The 17289-nt window shown below is 35.8% G+C and overlaps 1 protein-coding gene across 11 annotated transcripts in view; it reads left to right on the plus strand.

Moving 5' to 3' along the window:
• The window catches only part of msi2a (musashi RNA-binding protein 2a), a 288870-nt gene that overhangs the window by 147913 nt on the left and 123668 nt on the right, over window positions 1-17289 (plus strand).

The following is a 17289-nucleotide window of genomic DNA, read 5'->3' on the forward strand; positions in this document are numbered from 1 at the left end:
GTCATTTATTGTTGGTATAGTAAATGTAAATAATGTAAATAAAATGTTGGGATGTTATTGTTGTCAGCAAAACCATGACTTTTGTTGAATGGTTCATTTTAAAACTTCAATAAAAGTGCAATGAATAGAATATTTTGTGAAATAATAATAATAGAATTTAAAGTAACTTCAGTTTGTGTATATATAAAAATATTCCTGTTATGCTGGATTTTCAGTATCATTATCCAGTAATAAATGTCAGATGATCCTTCAGAAATCATCTTAATATGCTGATTAAATATCATCTTATTATGCTGATTACATTTTTTTACTTTGCACAAACACAACACTTTGCACAGAATTTGTGTGAAATGCAGATATTTAATAATTCAGTATATAATGACAATGATCATGCACAATATTGATACTGTGAACAATTCAAAATACATTGAACAAAAATTCATTATAAAAGTTTTAAGAGTGATTTTAGGAATATTCACATTATATTTGCAGTGTTGTTCATGACAGCCAAAAACAAAAGATTTATTTGATCTCTCTAATTGTTCAAATGTTGATATTTTCACATGTTAGTCTGCCCTAAAAACGGAAAAATTTACACTGAAAATTCAAATTTTGGAGCTTTTATAGTTTTGTTGCTTACCACTTTGTGCAGTCTTCATCTGTGCCTATATTGGCTAAACATGTTCCCTAACTAGGCAGCTGAGTTGTTTTTTAGAGCAGGGCCAGAGAGAGAAATAGGTTTGATTGTGGATTTGTGTGTGGCCCTCACCTCCAATCACAGTCTGGAGAGAAAAGGAGTAAAAATGCCATTACTTTTCTCATTACATAGAAAATGACAGAACGCTCCACTCTCTCCTTCTGCTTCTCTTTTCTTTGCCATCTTCCACGTCTGTCTTTCCGTCTGTCTCTCTCTCTCTCACTTTCCTTCTGTATCTATCATTGTAGTTTTCTATCCATCCGTGTCTTTCCACTATGATACAATCCACTTCTTTTACTCGTCATCTACTTTAATTTTTATTTACATCTCTTTTTTTGTCTTTCTTTTTTAAGTCTGTTATTCTGTTAAATAAGCTCCTAAAGATTTTTTGATCATTCAAAACACATTTAAAAGTAGAAATGTACATTCTCCGGCCACTTTATTAGGTGCATTCATCCAACTGCTCATTATGTAAATTTCTAATCAGCCAATCACATGGCAGCAACTCAATGCATTAAGGCATGTAGACATGCTCAAGACGATCTGCTGCAGTTCAAACCGAGCATCAGAATATGGAAGAAAGGTGATTTAAGTGACTTTGAAAGTGGCATGTTTGTTGGTACCAGACGTGCTGGTCTGAGTATTTCAGAAACTGCTGATCTATTAGGATTTTCACTCACTCTACTAGTAAGTTGTACCTAATAAAGTGGCCGTTAAGTCACTTTACTGTTAGCACAAGTAATGAGTTATACTGTTGTAATTTACCTTCCCATTCACTTGTTCCAAACATGTTCGAAAAAAAAAAAAGAAACCCATAAAGTTTTGTAACTAATTTAGTGAGAATAACTGTTTTTGGGGAGTACTTTTTTATTTTTGGGTGAACTGTCCCTTTAAATCAGATATTCAAACAGTTTTGGGCAGCTTTTAAAGGAAATGACTTTGGTTTTGAAGTTTGCCCATAATCAGCATGCAAACAGAGCGGAAGCCATTACTTAAACATCCGATGTGGAATCAAGCAGGTTTAATTGGCCCTAATGTAGATAAATGTAAATGATGATGGATGATAAATGAACAGAGACACGTGCTGCACCTCTCTGTATGTGCGGTGAGACTGCTGGAGAAATGCGAACAGACAAGCGCAACAGCAGCCCTCGCTTAATATTGCAATCAAAATTAAAATGCTTTCGCAATTCGTTTCAGTTTGTATGCACGTTTCCTAGTTTTCTTCATGCCAAGCATACGCCACAATCACCTTTTTCTTGTATTTAAAAAAAGAGAAGCTTTTATATATCTTATTTTAGTTTTTTTAAATACTCCATATGTACACTACCTGATAAAAGTCTTGCCGCCTATCCAAGTTTTAGGAACAACAAATAATAACTTGATTTGTAGTTGATCATTTGGTATCAGAAGTGGCTTATATGAAAGGCAAATGCCTCTAGATTACACTTATTGTATCAAAATAAAATATGATCATGCCTTGATTTTTAATTATTTAATCAGGACAGTAAGGTCTGACTTTGCTTAGACAAAAGTCTTGTCACTTAACAGAAATAATGTCCAGTATAGAATATAAAGTCATGCTGCAGTGGAGAAGGAATGAATATTGTGTCTGACTCCCTTGAGCCTGGAGGACTGCATCCACACATCTCTGCAATGACTCAAATCACTTATTAATAAAGTTTTCTAGAACGGCAAAGAAAGCGTTCTTGCAGGACTCCCAGAGTTCATCAAGATTCTTTGGATTCATCTTCAATGCCTCCTCCTTCATCTTACCCCAAACATGCTCTATAATGTTCATGTCTGGTGACTGGGCTGGCCATTCCTGAATCACTTTGACCTTCCTTGCTTTCAGGAACTTTGATGTGGAGGCTGAAGTATGAGGAGCGCTATCCTGCTAAAGAATTTGCCCTCTCCTGTGGTCTGTAATGTAATGGGCAGCACAAATGTTTTGATACCTCAGGCTGTTGATGTTGCCATCCACTCTGCAGATCTCTCGCACACCCCCATACTGAATGTAACCCCAAACCATGATTTTTCCTTTACCAAACTTGACTGATATCTGTGAGAATCTTGGGTCCATGCGGGATCCAATAGATCTTCTGAAGTATTTGTGATATTACCTGCCTATTATTAGATGTTAGCACCTTATTACAAGTTATAGAGCACATTTTCTGCTTGATGTTATTGTACATCCCTAACCTATTCGATACCTAAACCCAACTTCTACCATAATAACTATTAAAAAAGCAGCAAATCAGGGGTTTATTAAGGCAAAAGTTAATGGTTTATTTGTAGAGAGAATTATACCTTACAAATAAAGTGTAAACAAATATTTTATAAAGCTTTTTGGAGCAGAAATGTAGCTTAATCATTTTTAAAATTAGAATTAAACACTTTAAGAATGTTGGTTTTAGTTAAAAATGTGGAGTGCATCAGGCTTTTCTTCCTGTCTGTGTCCACCTCTCTCTGTTTCTCTGCTCTGCTATATATCGATCGGTCAGCTCTGATGGAAATGTGCTTTTACTGCTGCTGGTGGAGACGGTTCAGGCTCTTGGATGCTGTCAGACGCTTTCGTCAAGGAATGAAGAAAAATGAGATGAATAGATTGCAGGGGCCGCGGGGAGGAGGAGGAGGGGGTTGGAGGGACGCCTGATATCAGCTGCTCCGCTGCCAGTCGTCACAGAGCTAAATGAATACTGACATATTTATATTTATTTAAATTAAAGTTGTTGTGGCACGGTTAGTGTCAGGAGGATCTTATTTACATACCAATTAGCAGGTTTATTAAGCATTTTTTTCCTGTTGATTAATATAATTAGCGTGTAGATAAGTGAATGAGAGTGAGTGGAATGGGGGCTGTTTATAAAAAGAAATCCTGATTAGCGAAGCGTAACAACAAAACTGTCATTTATGCTGGATAAATGTCTTTCTCTCTTCTCTTTTTTTTCTTCCCAGAAAGACAATTTTTTAAGTGTATGCGATAAAGTGATGGATTTTGCAATTTTGTGCACAGTCTGGACACATTAAAGACCTTTTAATAAAATGACCCATAATTGTCCTCCACTGCAGCTTTGTCTCTGCGAGAGCTGTGATTGATGTTACTGTAGGTTTTTTTCCCAGTGCAGATCTGTCTCTTCTGACTCCAGACACCCTGAGCATCTTCCACAGCCTCTCGGCGCCCTGCTAACAATGGACATGCCAAGGTCTCATATGGAATATTCATCAGTTCATCTCAGTCCTGGTTGGTTGAGGAGCCAAGGGCTCATGAATATTTACATGACAGTTACAGAAGCACAGATGTTTCTTAACGCTGTGAAGGGAAATGCAGATTTGAGTCCAGAAATCAGACACTGTGAAAGGAAATTTAGATTTGAGTCTTGAAGTCAGTTTTTTTTTTATGAGGAGTTATTTATTATTTTAAGCAAAGTGATATTGGTTATAACTGATTGCAGCAGTTTTAGTTAAAATATAGTTTATTAAGAGGACTGCTATTTTAGTCTTATTTGATTTTGGATTTACGGTTAGTAATATATATATATATATTTTTTTTACATTTTACATTTCACATTTTGTTTACATTTCAGAATCTTAAAGTCTCTGGAGTCTTATGTACAAAGACTTGCGTTGAATCAATACTGAAACTGCGTACGAACAAAGCTGTAAATGTGCGTACGCAGTAAAAAATTCAGATCTATGTAACACTGCGCAAGCGCATATTCTCTTTGTTCATATTCTCTTTTATTTCAGAATTAGTCTTTGGTGTTTTGATTGCCACAAGATCAGAGTCTAGTAATCAGACACTGTGAAAGGAAATGGAGATTTGAGTCTTGAAATCTGTCACTTTTTTATGATTAATATTTTAAGTGTAGTAATATTAGTTATCTTAATAAGCAGCTTTATAATAGATTTTTTTTATCTTAAGGCAGCTTTAGTTTGATTGCACTGATGTTATTTATTTATTTTTTTATTGTCATTTGATGGATGAAGCGTTCAGTATTTTTTTTTTGTTAGATTTTTTTTTTTTCCAAAATCAGTCTCTGGTGTTTATATTGATTGCCACAAGATTTAAGTGTAGAAATCACTGAAAGGAAATATAGATTTGAGTCTAGAAATCAATCTTTTGCTTTCACGAGTAATTACTTAATATTTGTTATCTTAATAACTGATTGCGGGAGCTTTAGTTTGACTTTAGTTTATTAAGAGAACTGAAATTTGGATCTTGTCTAAAGGAATGAAATGGTCAGTAGTTTTTTTTTTTTTTTTCAGAATCAGTCTCTGAATCGGTGTCTATATTGATTGCCACAAGAGACACTCTCCGTGTTCATTTTATGATGCCTCATTAGTCTTTCTTTGGTGAACGGTAAAAATCACATGCACACAAACTCCAATCACACATCCAAAAAAACAGGTGACAGGCAAGCAGACAAACCGAAGACAGAAACTATTATTAAACATTAGCTTATGTAAGGCTCGTTTGTTTACAAATAAAAGGTTTTTATTTTACAAAGAAATCAATAGTTTCTGTTTAAATAAAGGAAATTATAATGTACAAATGTTTCTGTCTTTAGATATTTAAAGATATCTAAAGATATTTATTATGTTTTTATAACTTTATATGTGTCAAAAAGAGTTGTAGTTTTTATAAGTAAAGCAGTTTTCAACTTTTTCATCTAGAAATGTTGCTAACGCTGCAAATCATCATTTGTGGATGATTTCTAAAGGATCATGTGACGAGTAATCATGCTGTTTTTATCAAATATGATTTTATTTAAAATTTCAATTATATTTCACAATATTCATAAATAATAAATGCAGCTAGGGTGAGCAGAAGAGACCCCCACTTTTGGACAGAGATCTGTGTCTGTGTGTGTGTTTTGTGACTGTTTAAAGTATTTTTATTTAATATTTGTTAATGCTAGTTCAATAAAAGAAGTGAGAGAGGAACCAAACCAGACTATGAAGGAATGAAAGTGTCCATGAGAATTGATGAAATGAAACACTAAAAGGCATAGATCCTTCAAAAATGGGAGTGGGAGTTACATTCTAAAAAAAGCCGGCAATAGGTGAAATCCACAAAGTAGTCCGCTTTATTTTTTACGATTATTATAGATCTGTGAAGTACAACCCCCTCACTACACTCTTTATACACTTCTCTCAGACAGGAGAAGTGTATAAAGACACTTTTTTGTATTTAAACACTTTTCTCTCTTGTTTAAATACTCATGTAATTTCTACCTTTCTTTAGCATGAAGTCCAACTTTTTGTGTGATGGTTAGCATCTTCCTCAGCCTTTGGGGGTGCAGAATGTTTCATCGACATTGTGGTGTTTGTTGGGTAGAAAACTTGCAAACATACAGTCCAGCAATTCAGATTTACACTGCTAGTGATCGAAGATTTCTGTAAATCTGCCAAGCTGAACGTATTCTGTACTTCACAGGAGACACAGCACAAAGGAGATTGATTGACAGTGTTCTACAGCCAATCAGGATGCAGAACACAATGTGCTTTAAAAAATTATGTCAAATTGCACTTAAAAATATCCTCAAGGTGAACCGCGATATGGCGAGGGACCACTGGATTGGCATTTACTCACCCTTGTTTACAAACCTACTTGAGTTTCTTCATTCTGTTGAACACAAACGAAATTATTTTGAAATATGCAGAAACATTCTTCAAAATGTCTTCTTGTTTTGTGACAAAATAATTTTTTTTGTGACAAACTATCCTTTTAATAGAAAAAAAAACAGTGTAAATAAAGCATGAAAATAAATATATAGTATAAACAGAAACTAAATCTTCATTTGCTCATCTCTCTTTATCGTTCATTGAATGTAGAAGTGTAGAAGTGCCTTTAATGACTTACAATTCCCCCTATAACAGACTTCAATACAAACGCACACACGCACGCACACAAACATACACACACACACACACACACACACACACACACACACACACACACACACACACACACAGGAATCACATTCTGTGTCTCTCAGAGTCCTGCAGTTTGCTCTCTGCAAGGCTTTGTGACTTGACCTGATCCCGGATCAGATGGAAGATCATTCGTTCATGCATTAAATTCTCCCTGTGTGAGCCAGTAAGACAGGGAATTCCTCAGCGCTTCATCTCCTGTGCCTCTCCCAAATCTATCCAGGCCAGTCAGGCTGCATTACAGCTCCTGTAACTCCATTTTTAATACAAATCATGAATGGGCTTCTCTTTCTGAAAGCTGAATTATTGATATTTCAGCTGCAATCCCTGGAGAGAGCTCATGGGTTTTAAAGCAAGACGAGAGGGATTTTTTTTTCTTCTTCTTACCACACATATATTTAATCTACATTTAAAATCCTCTTTGCATATGTGTGTGTTCTCAGCTTGCCGTCTGTACTGCCAGATACTCTTATTTTAATATATTTTTTCAGCTGTAGTTGTTTTGAATAATTTAAGATAATTGGATAATCACAGCTTTTTTTTTTTCTCACAGTGAATCTTACAATTCAGACATTTCAGAAGTGTTGGTGTTATTTACATAGTTTATTTATTAGTTTATCATTTTTGTTTATATAGTTATTTTTATTTATGAAGATATAGATATAGTAGGATATAGATACTCAGATCTGCAGCTTCTCCACGGTGGATGTTCACTGTTCTCCTGCTTCCTGTGCCTAGACTGCCGCTCTGCACAAGAAGTTTGGCCAGAGGAGAAATGGTGATGCTCAACAGAGTCTGGTTTCTCTCAAGGTTTTTTCCTTTCACCTTTGTCAACTGGTGAAATTTGTTCCTCGCCACTGACTAGCTTGGTTTGGGACTTGTCAATGGATTTGCTCTCCAGTGTTTGGACTGTTTCAGCAGTGAAAATTAAATCACACTAAACTAGGCATGGGACGATAACCGTTTCAAGGTATAATGCGGTTTGGAAAAGTCAGGGTTTTAAGGCTGCCAAAATTTTCTGCTATACCGTTCCTAAGGTATGTAAGTTTTTTAAAATATTTACTTTTTATTATTATTAATATTTTAGGACATCAGTATCTCCAGTGGAATAAATATACAAAAATGCCATTTTAAATTGTGAAGAAATCTGTGTTTTTGAAATGAATGAAAACAGAAGTCAATGATTCATTTGAATTATTCAGCCGGACATGTTTACTGTTCCAAAATAATATAAATGTTTCTCAAAATGAAATGTATTGTGTTCAAAGGGGAACATGGGAAGTTTTTTCAGGGTGTCCGTGGGGTCTTAAATAGTCTTAATGTCTTAAGTTAAAAATTTTTTTTTTTTAAATCCTTAAAGTATTAAATTCATTGAAATAAGCTGTATTGGCTCCTAAATACTTTTAAACGGGTCTTATTTTTCCCTAATTGTCCATGTAAAGATATGGCCATCCGGTACAACCAACAATTCTATCTAAAAAAAAAAAATTAACAAAATTAACATATATTAACTATCTAGCAATATTGTTTAATTGTCTTCCTTACACCCTTACAATACCATTTGTTTAAAAGTTCTCCATGTTTTAATGTATAAATGTATGTTGTGCATAAACACACACACACACACACACACACACAGTGCTTGTTTAAAATATGTGGCTAAGAAATAACTGAATTTCAAATTTAATGAGGCAAGTAAAAAAATAAAAAAAATCCTCTGTTTAATACTGATAATTGTTATCATTCTGCCATGTGAAACTCTGAAATTTCATTCATAATAGTCTTTAAAAGTCTTAAATTTGATGTGATAACCTGCAGAAGCCCTGTTTTTACCCAGACATTTAAGAAGAATATATTATAGAGCAGTAATCACAATACCATCAAACCGTGAAACCGTGAATTTTTTAATCAAGGTTATCATATCATATCATACCTTTAAAATCTTATACCGGCCGTGCCTACACTGAACTGAACTAAACTGAAGTTCAACTCTGAAAACTGGACTGACACAGTTTACATTTACTGGAAGTTTTAACGCAATCTACCTTGTAAAAGTGCTATAGAAATAAAGATGAATTGAATTGAATTTAGTTTATATCTTGCAATTTTGAGTTATTGAAGGACTGAAGAGCAGAAATGTTTAAAATTAATTGCAATGTTGTATCTTTTTTTTAAGTTTTAAAATTCAGAAATAAAAGAATTCTGAATAAAGGAAGTCTGTGTTAAATCCAAGGTTTGTTTCACTAGCGCACAATGTTGGTATTTAAGTGAACAATTAATCCGTGCAAGTTTATCCAAAAAAAAAAAAAGGTCATCTGTGTGTTTTGGTAATCTTTGATCAAAATATAACCATTCACTTCAGCATTTGTTGTGGCTGGCGGTCTTTCTATTGACGTCAGTTTGACGCTACACTATATAGGGTATATGCAGAGCTAATGTTTCCTCCCATACTGATATACTTCCGGTAAACGGTTAATGTGACTTTTTTCCATTTTATACGGTTGCTTTTACAGCATCGATGTTGTTATTCAAGTATAATCAGTTAAATAGACGTCAGTATTCATTTAGTTGCTCATGCCTAAAATGAGATAAAGACGTTTACAGGCACGCGCCCGTCAGAATTAGTAGGCAGGTGTAGAAGCTCCATTGTATATACTGGATTACTATAAAAGTCATGGCAGGGAAAATGTTATTTAATGCAGTGCTTCTGCATATCGGATATCACTCAGCCAGTGGAGATTGCTAATTTTTAAAGAAAAAAAGATGGTGATACCTGTTGTTTGGCAACTGCTGTGTGTCTGCACTGCTTTTGATAACATAAATGCTAACACTTTAGTTCATAATTAACGGTATTAACAAACCCCTAACTAACGCTGCCAGCTTAATAGATTACTAATTAGCTGCTTATTAATACAGAAGTTGGGTTTTGGGTAGGATTAGCGATGTAGAATAAGATCATACTTTATAGCTACTAATGAACAGTGTTACGGGATAAATGATATTGAAGCACGTCCCATCAAGTATTGTGTATTTCTAAGTCGTCCTGCAGTCTTAGCTCTGGAATCTGTTTCTGTTCTTCTAGTGTTTGTAACCATTATCATTGAAACTGCCATATAGGAGATTGGCATGACAGTAATCTCTGTGCATTTGCAGTAGCTGGAGCAAACTGGAAATAACACATTTTGAGTGTAATTAACGATCAAGTGACAACAGTAATGGGACCATTCACTTCTGATTTTGTTGTTGATTTGATATGTTGATATGGTTTAATTGCAAGTTTGGTGAGTAGTTTTGGAGATTTCAGGATTCATTTAGAGAGGATTTTGGTCTTGGATGAGCTGCCTGGAGGCATTGCAAATATGGCCGCTGGGTGAACAGGCTTTATTTGAAGGAGACTTAAAATCAGCTGTGAGAATAAACAGGTTCCGATTACATGAAATAGTTAATAGAGAAAAATCTCATAATAGCTCATAGAATTCAAACTTTATATCTTGAAATTCATATTTCTTTCCCCCTCTCAATTAAGTATATCCACACTAGTATTTGTGTTTTGTCTGTTTGTGTGTGTTTCTGATTATAGCTGATCTTCTGTGTGCTGTAGTTATGCTGAACGCTTGCTTCACTCTGATAATTGAACGATCCTGAGTCACAGAAAGTGAGTTGGCATTTCAGAGTGCATGTGACTCAACAGTTATACCCTGAAATGACAGACTCTTGTGTCGGTTATTCAAAGATCTTTTAAGAAACGTTGAACATGGAAATATCTGTGAATTTAATTATTGAAATAAAAAATATGTATTAGTCTAATAAAGTATAGTTATGCTGGTTTTTTTATTATGATCAGGGCCAGACAGAGTTTGCGGACTTATTTTACAAATTTATTCTTTTACTTTACTGTTTCTGTACTTAATTTTGTAAAAAGATCTGTGTATTCATACAGGGTGATTTAGAGAGTATAGGAGCTATAAAATTAACACATAATATTAAAAAAATAAAAACTTCAAACAAAGCTGTACTTTAAGTCTCTCAAATAATCAGAGTTTGTTGTACCACTTTCCACAATAATGTGTTACTGCAATCTTATTACATTTTTGGGGAATGCAGTAATGAAACGAATTTTTAAAATTGTGTAATCTGATTACAGTTAGGCTACTAAAGTCAATGTAATTGCATTACTTGCATTACAAATATAGACTTTAGAAAACAATATTTGCTTTCTTTAAAATCCCATTTTCCGCTGCAACATCAGTTAATAAGCATGCGCTTTTAAATTGCTGGAAAACACAAGCTGAAGGAGCTTCTGTCAAGAGTGTCTGCATTAAGTTGAAATACGGACAATACTTTGATTTCATTAAGTGTAAAACAAAAGTATTGCAGTTTTGTGACCTGCAGTCTATGTCTAGTGTCTAAAGAACTTTCGACTGCTTTTATCTCAATCATAAACTTGAACAGAAAGCATTCTACTACAATAATCATTGGTCGACGCCCAGGACACTGGTGCCCAAAATCATGGCAGCCCAACTCAGCCTAAACAGGCTAAGTTGGATTTTTGTGCAGGATTGGGAGTGAAGGTAACTTCTGAAAATCTGAAGAAAAGCGCAGCTGCTAATAGGGCCGTGCATATATTACGTCCTTTGTGAGCTCAAGCTATTTCCAATGGAGGATTCCTATATTCTATTTCGCATATTGGAAGAGATGCAACACACTAATGTATTCCAGATTTCACATATTCAACTTTTGAGCATTTACAGTTTGTTTCCACAACCACAGATACAAACCCAGTTCGCACATACAGAACTTTGCAAAAAATTACCGGCAATTTTTCGGAAAGAGATCATGTGTGAACAAGCCCTTTTGAAAATACTGGTAAATTAGTTTCAGAAATTATTCTGAATGAGTACTTGTAACATTACCGGTAATTTGCTGGAATGCTGCGCTGTGTGAACGCAGAAGGAAACTTGCAGGAAAGAGCACGTTTAGAACACACTGACGTGAGACGTCTGCTCCAGCCAATCCGAACACTCGTTCAAGCTGTTAATGAAAAAATAACCTTCTAATATTTTTCCAGACACATTTAGCTGCTAGATTATAGTCAGATAACGTTTCTATGTTCCTCCTTAATCCCAATTGTGTAAAAAAATATTGGTAAAATGCTTCTGATAAACCGCTGTTTCTTTATCTTCAAGCTCCGCTTCAGTTGCTTGACGTGTGCACATTAAGAAATGCTCCATTGAGCGCCAGCAGTTAGTGCTTCTGCTTTTGGATGTCTCTGGGATAAAGTAGCTGCATGAATGCTAAAACTTTAAATAAACGTGAAACCATCAACAAAAGCCTGACCACTTCTATGTGTATAAATACATTCGCAGCTGTTTAGATGTGATGTCAGAATTTACCTGTATTTTGCAATAATGTGTGAATGGTCTTTTCCACGTTCCAAAATTCTGGAATGCCTTGCCTGTGTGAACAATCTAAGTCCAAGTTTTGGACGAACAATCTCTTAAATCTTTTGAATTATTTTTCAAACTGCTGTGTTAACTCATTGTGTTGTTTTTCTGTATATAACAATAAATGAATGAAAGAGCTGCAGTCTATATTTTGTATTATTAAATCAGTTAAAAGTAACTTGAAAGAATTAATGAGTGTGAATTAATTAGTAATGTAACCAAATTACAGTTCTTCAGTAGTAAACAGTAACTTGTAATCCATTACTTTTTAAGTAACTTACCCAACACTGCATATAATATAGCTATTTACAATCTATATCATACTGTACACAAATCATCTAAACATTTGCATATTATCCAATAGTAGAACTCAAATTCATATAAAGAAGTGAATGAAAATACAATTACACACACTTAAATGATAAATACATGATTAAAAATCTTCTGTTTCTGTAGTCATAAATCATGCCTGAGCCTAATTATGATTCAAGATGATCAGAATCAGATTATATAGATCAGATTATAGCGAAAATATTTTAAACTTCACCCATAATATTCTAGTTTTCAATATCATTGTTATCACATGATCTATAAAGTCCTTCAGTAATTGCGGATGACTGGAAGATAGTCATGGTGGGATGATTGTAAATTCACCGTTCAAGGGTGTTTGACCTCTGAGTGTGGTTGATCATACAGCTGTCAGGATGCGTTTCCTACACTATAACATCTCTTTCTCTTCTACTCCTTTATTAATACTGCAGTTCCTCCGATTAATTATTCATGAGCATCCTGTCTGTATGGTGTTTCATGTGTGATCACACCTGCATGAATGTGTTTGCCCTTCGAGAAATGTTTGAAATCATATTGACTTGCCTGACAGAAACACAGGCAGCTTTTTACTCCCGTGTGTGGAGAGAATCTTCTGGAGCGTTTAGCTGACGGTTCTCCTTTACTTCTACAAAAGAAAGTCCAGAGAGTCTTGTAGAGTTTCACTTCTCTTTTAAGAGCGATAAGAGCTCCGTCTGCCTCTTCAGCTTGCCTTTCAGGAGCACTGAGTGTGTGTGTGCGTGAGTATGAAGAGGTTCTTAACCTCCCATCAGATAGAGGCAGAGGCATTTGAGCAGTCCAGTGACAGACACTTTTGAAAGGACTTGCAGTGCTACACTGATTTGGCCAGCTCAATGTGTGTTACTGGTGTGTGACGCATTGCTGAGCTTCTCACGTCTTCACTGCTGTCCTTTGTGTGTGTGAGAAGGACATTTAAACGTTGCGAGCATGTCTTTCAGATGTTTTTATTGGACACAGATAATAGTGGATATCTGATCTGGTATATGATATGAACTGATCAGATTTATATGATGTGGTCTTTGCTAGATGGTTCTGGTCTGATATGATATACAATGTAGTCTGGACTGGAGGACTGGCTTTTTCTGGTCTGATATGACATATGATGTAGTCTTCATCAGATTGTTCTAGACTGATATGATGTGGTCTTACTGGATTGATCGGATGTGATAAATATAATGTGGTCTGGACTGTTTTGATCTGGTCTGATTACTCTGAAATGATCTATATGATGTGGTCTGTACTGGATTTTTCTGGTCGGATCTGGTATATTAAATGATCTGGACTAATCCTATATGATGTGGTCTAGATTGGATTTTTTTGGTCTGATGTGATATATATGATAGCGTCTAGACTGGATTGTTTTGGTGTGATACGATATTTAAGATGTGGTCTGTACTGGATTGTTATGGTTTTATATATGACGGGGGTCTGGACTGGATTTTCTGGTCTGATATAATATATAAGATGTGGTCTGAATTGGATTGTTTTGGTCTGATATGATATATAAGATGTGGTCTGGACTGGATTGTTCTGGTCTGATATGATAAATATGATGTGGTCTGAATTGGATTGTTTTGGTCTGATATGATATATAAGATGTGGTCTGTACTGGATTGTTCAGGTCTGATATGATATATAAGATGTGGTCTGGACTGGATTGTTCTGGTCTGATATGATAAATATGATGTGGTCTGGACTGGATTGTTCTGGTCTGATGTGATATATATATGATGGGGTCTGGACTGGATTGTTCTGGTCTGATATGATAAATATGATGTGGTCTGGACTGGATTGTTCTGGTCTGATGTGATATATATGATGGGGTCTGGACTGGATTGTTCTGGTCTGATGTGATAAATAAAATGGGGTCTGGACTGGATTGTTCTGGTCTGATGTTATATAAATGATGGGGTTTGGACTGGATTGTTCTGGTTTGATGTGATATATATGATGGGGTCCAGACTGAATTGTTCTGGTCTGATATGGTATATAAGATTTGGTCTGGACTGGTTTGTTCTGGTCTGATATGATATATATGATGTGGTCTAGACTGGATTGCTCTAGTCTGATATGATATATATGATGTGGTCTGGACTGGGTTGCTCTAGTCTGTTTTAATGTATATGATGTGGTCTGGATTTGATTGTTCTGGTCTGATGTTTTCTCTACTGGATTGTTCTGGTCTGATATATTATGTGATCTAAACTAGATTGCCCTGGACTGATCTGATAGATGATGCGGTCTGAACTGGATCATTCAGGTCTGTTTACGTCGGACCTGAAATGGTCCGAATTGGAGTATTCTGTTCTGATCTGAAAAATAATGTAGAGTAAGAGTAGGTCTGCTGTGATGTGGTCAGGTCTAGTTGGTACTATGTGGACTAGGCTCGAGGAATCTGATATAATGTATGATGTGTTAGGATTTTAACTGAAATAAGCTAGTATAGTATGGTATGATCTGAACCGGGCTGGTCTTGTAGGATATAGTCTGATATATTGTATGATATTAAGCATCACATGCTTTTCCAGACTAGCATAAACAGTCTGGTCTGATAATAGAATAGACTTGTATGTTGTGGTCTGATGATATGATATGAAAGACTAGACCGGGACTAGTCCTGACTTAATTTAATGCAATTAGTTTGGCTTAATGTGGTCTGATATACAATATAGACTGGTATGTCATTAGAGTCTGATATGTGATGTAAACTACAGTGGACTTTTTCTAGTACAGGGTGCTCTCTCGTCTGATATAATATAAACTGGTCTGATATGTGATGTGACATGATATGACACTGACAGACTTGTCTCCAGACTTGTGTAAGCTGATAAAGATTATCTGGTCTGATATAGTATGAGCTGGTCTAGTTGTGATCTGATAGATGACATGATCTAAGATGAGGTATTAGTCTGGTCTGGTCTGCTTCTGTCTGATCTGCTTTGCGCTGAGAGCAGCAGGCTCAGCTTTGCTTCCAGCCATTAACCCATAATTTCAGGGAAATGTCTGATCTCATTTTGCCCATGATGGAAGTGTTTAACCCACGCTGCTCCAGGTGGAAGTGCTCTACAGTAGGTCTGTCTGGATGTGTGTGCTGGTTCGCTGTGGGGCTCATGTGGGCGGAGCAGGTTTGACTCATGCTGCTGTGATATTTTAATACCTCTCTATTAAAGACACACCACGACCTCTGTGTGTGTGCAGTGTATGTGTGTGTGTTTCTACCCCCTGGGCTCATACTGGGGTCTCCCGTTGCGCTGGACAGTCTGTCTCTTACACTCAGACAACTTCTCATGTTACCTAGCGACCGTATCCAGGAGGCAGGCAGTGCATGGACACATGGACCGCTTTGTCTCCCTCTGAGACTGACTCCCTCTCTCTCTCGTGAGTCATGAAGGGCAAATTACTCTGGACTCTGGTGTTTCTCTACAATATTCTGTGTGTTTTCTTTTAGGAATCTGCTTGCATCATCATGCAAAGGTTACTTGTCTAAGTATGTGTCCTGTTGAGGAAGGACCCTGAAAAAACAGGGAGCCATCAGTGGTGCTCTGGAGAAATATTTGGTTATGATTGCAGTGCATTTGTTACTGTATGACGCAGGTGTTATACACAGCTCATTGAGATCTGCACTTCTTATTACTAATTGTATAATATAAGGATGTTTTGTTCTTGTTGACCCAAATCCCATCATACAAAGAGTTTGAAGTACTTTTGGTAAGCATCTCATCTGGATTGAATTTTTTCGATGGATTACCAAATCAAATTGGTAACTTGTATTGTCAGTTTCAGCAACCGCTTCTAATGTTATGACTCAATTCAATGGGCAATAACAGTGGTCATCAGCTGATAGATAAGGACCGATAGAGGCCTTCTGCGCCTACTGGTAGGCTCAGAATGCTGTTATCATCCATCTGCATGGTTAATCTGAATGTGTGTGCTGGTTCTAATTAGGGATGCACCGATCTTGATACTTGGATCAGATAGGACATCAGGTATCAGCCAGCTGGTACCGATCCAAATGCCATCTTGCGTGTGCGCTGTATTCTGTGCAATTTATAAGACAACAAAAGCCATGAAGGCTCCGTTTATTCACAATTCAATCTGCGCCTTGCGTTCATGACAACATGAAAAACTTTCTCCAAGACTATTTGTTCCTGTTAATATAAGTAATCAGTGGAGAAATTAGTTTAGTTTATCAGAAATTAGTATAGTTTAGTTCATTGCTGTTTCTAAATCATGTTGCCCTGTGTCTGTTATGAGCAGATCACATTCACACCACTGGAGAGAGGGTTATTACCTGCTCTTTACACGCAAAGTATGCCTAGCTGAAATTTTAGAACTAAAATTAGGCTCTAAAAAGGCTAAATAATACCCTGGACTAATCCCCAACACTCATTTTTTCCCTTTATGCTGCTAAGTTTTAAAGGGAAGAGTGTCCACAGATACTGAAAAGCTGTGCGCTGTGTTTCGGTGACCCCGCAATATGGATTGTCATTAACAGAAAAAATCTGAACTCTGAACCTGTGAATATTTCACTGTAATTTTATTTATATTATTATTTTATGTAACAGACCAGTTTGTGTTTTGATTAGGATCAGTAGTGGTAGCCTATAGATTTCAAAGAAAAATCTAATATTAAAAAAGGAAACATAAGCTGGACCACAACAGATCAATGTCATAACGAATGCTCAAGTAATGTAGCCTAGTTTACGGCAAGCATGTTTTTCGTTAGTGTGCTACCAGTCATATACAGTAGGCCTATAGGTCTGTTATTTTTTACTAAAAAAGATTATGTTAATAAAATACAATTAATGGAAAATGTAATAAATAATATAAACAATTCTTATGGTTAATCAGCTAGAATAATAG

This window comes from Danio rerio, chromosome 10, assembly GCF_049306965.1.
Source record: "Danio rerio strain Tuebingen ecotype United States chromosome 10, GRCz12tu, whole genome shotgun sequence".
Taxonomy (NCBI): domain Eukaryota; kingdom Metazoa; phylum Chordata; class Actinopteri; order Cypriniformes; family Danionidae; genus Danio; species Danio rerio.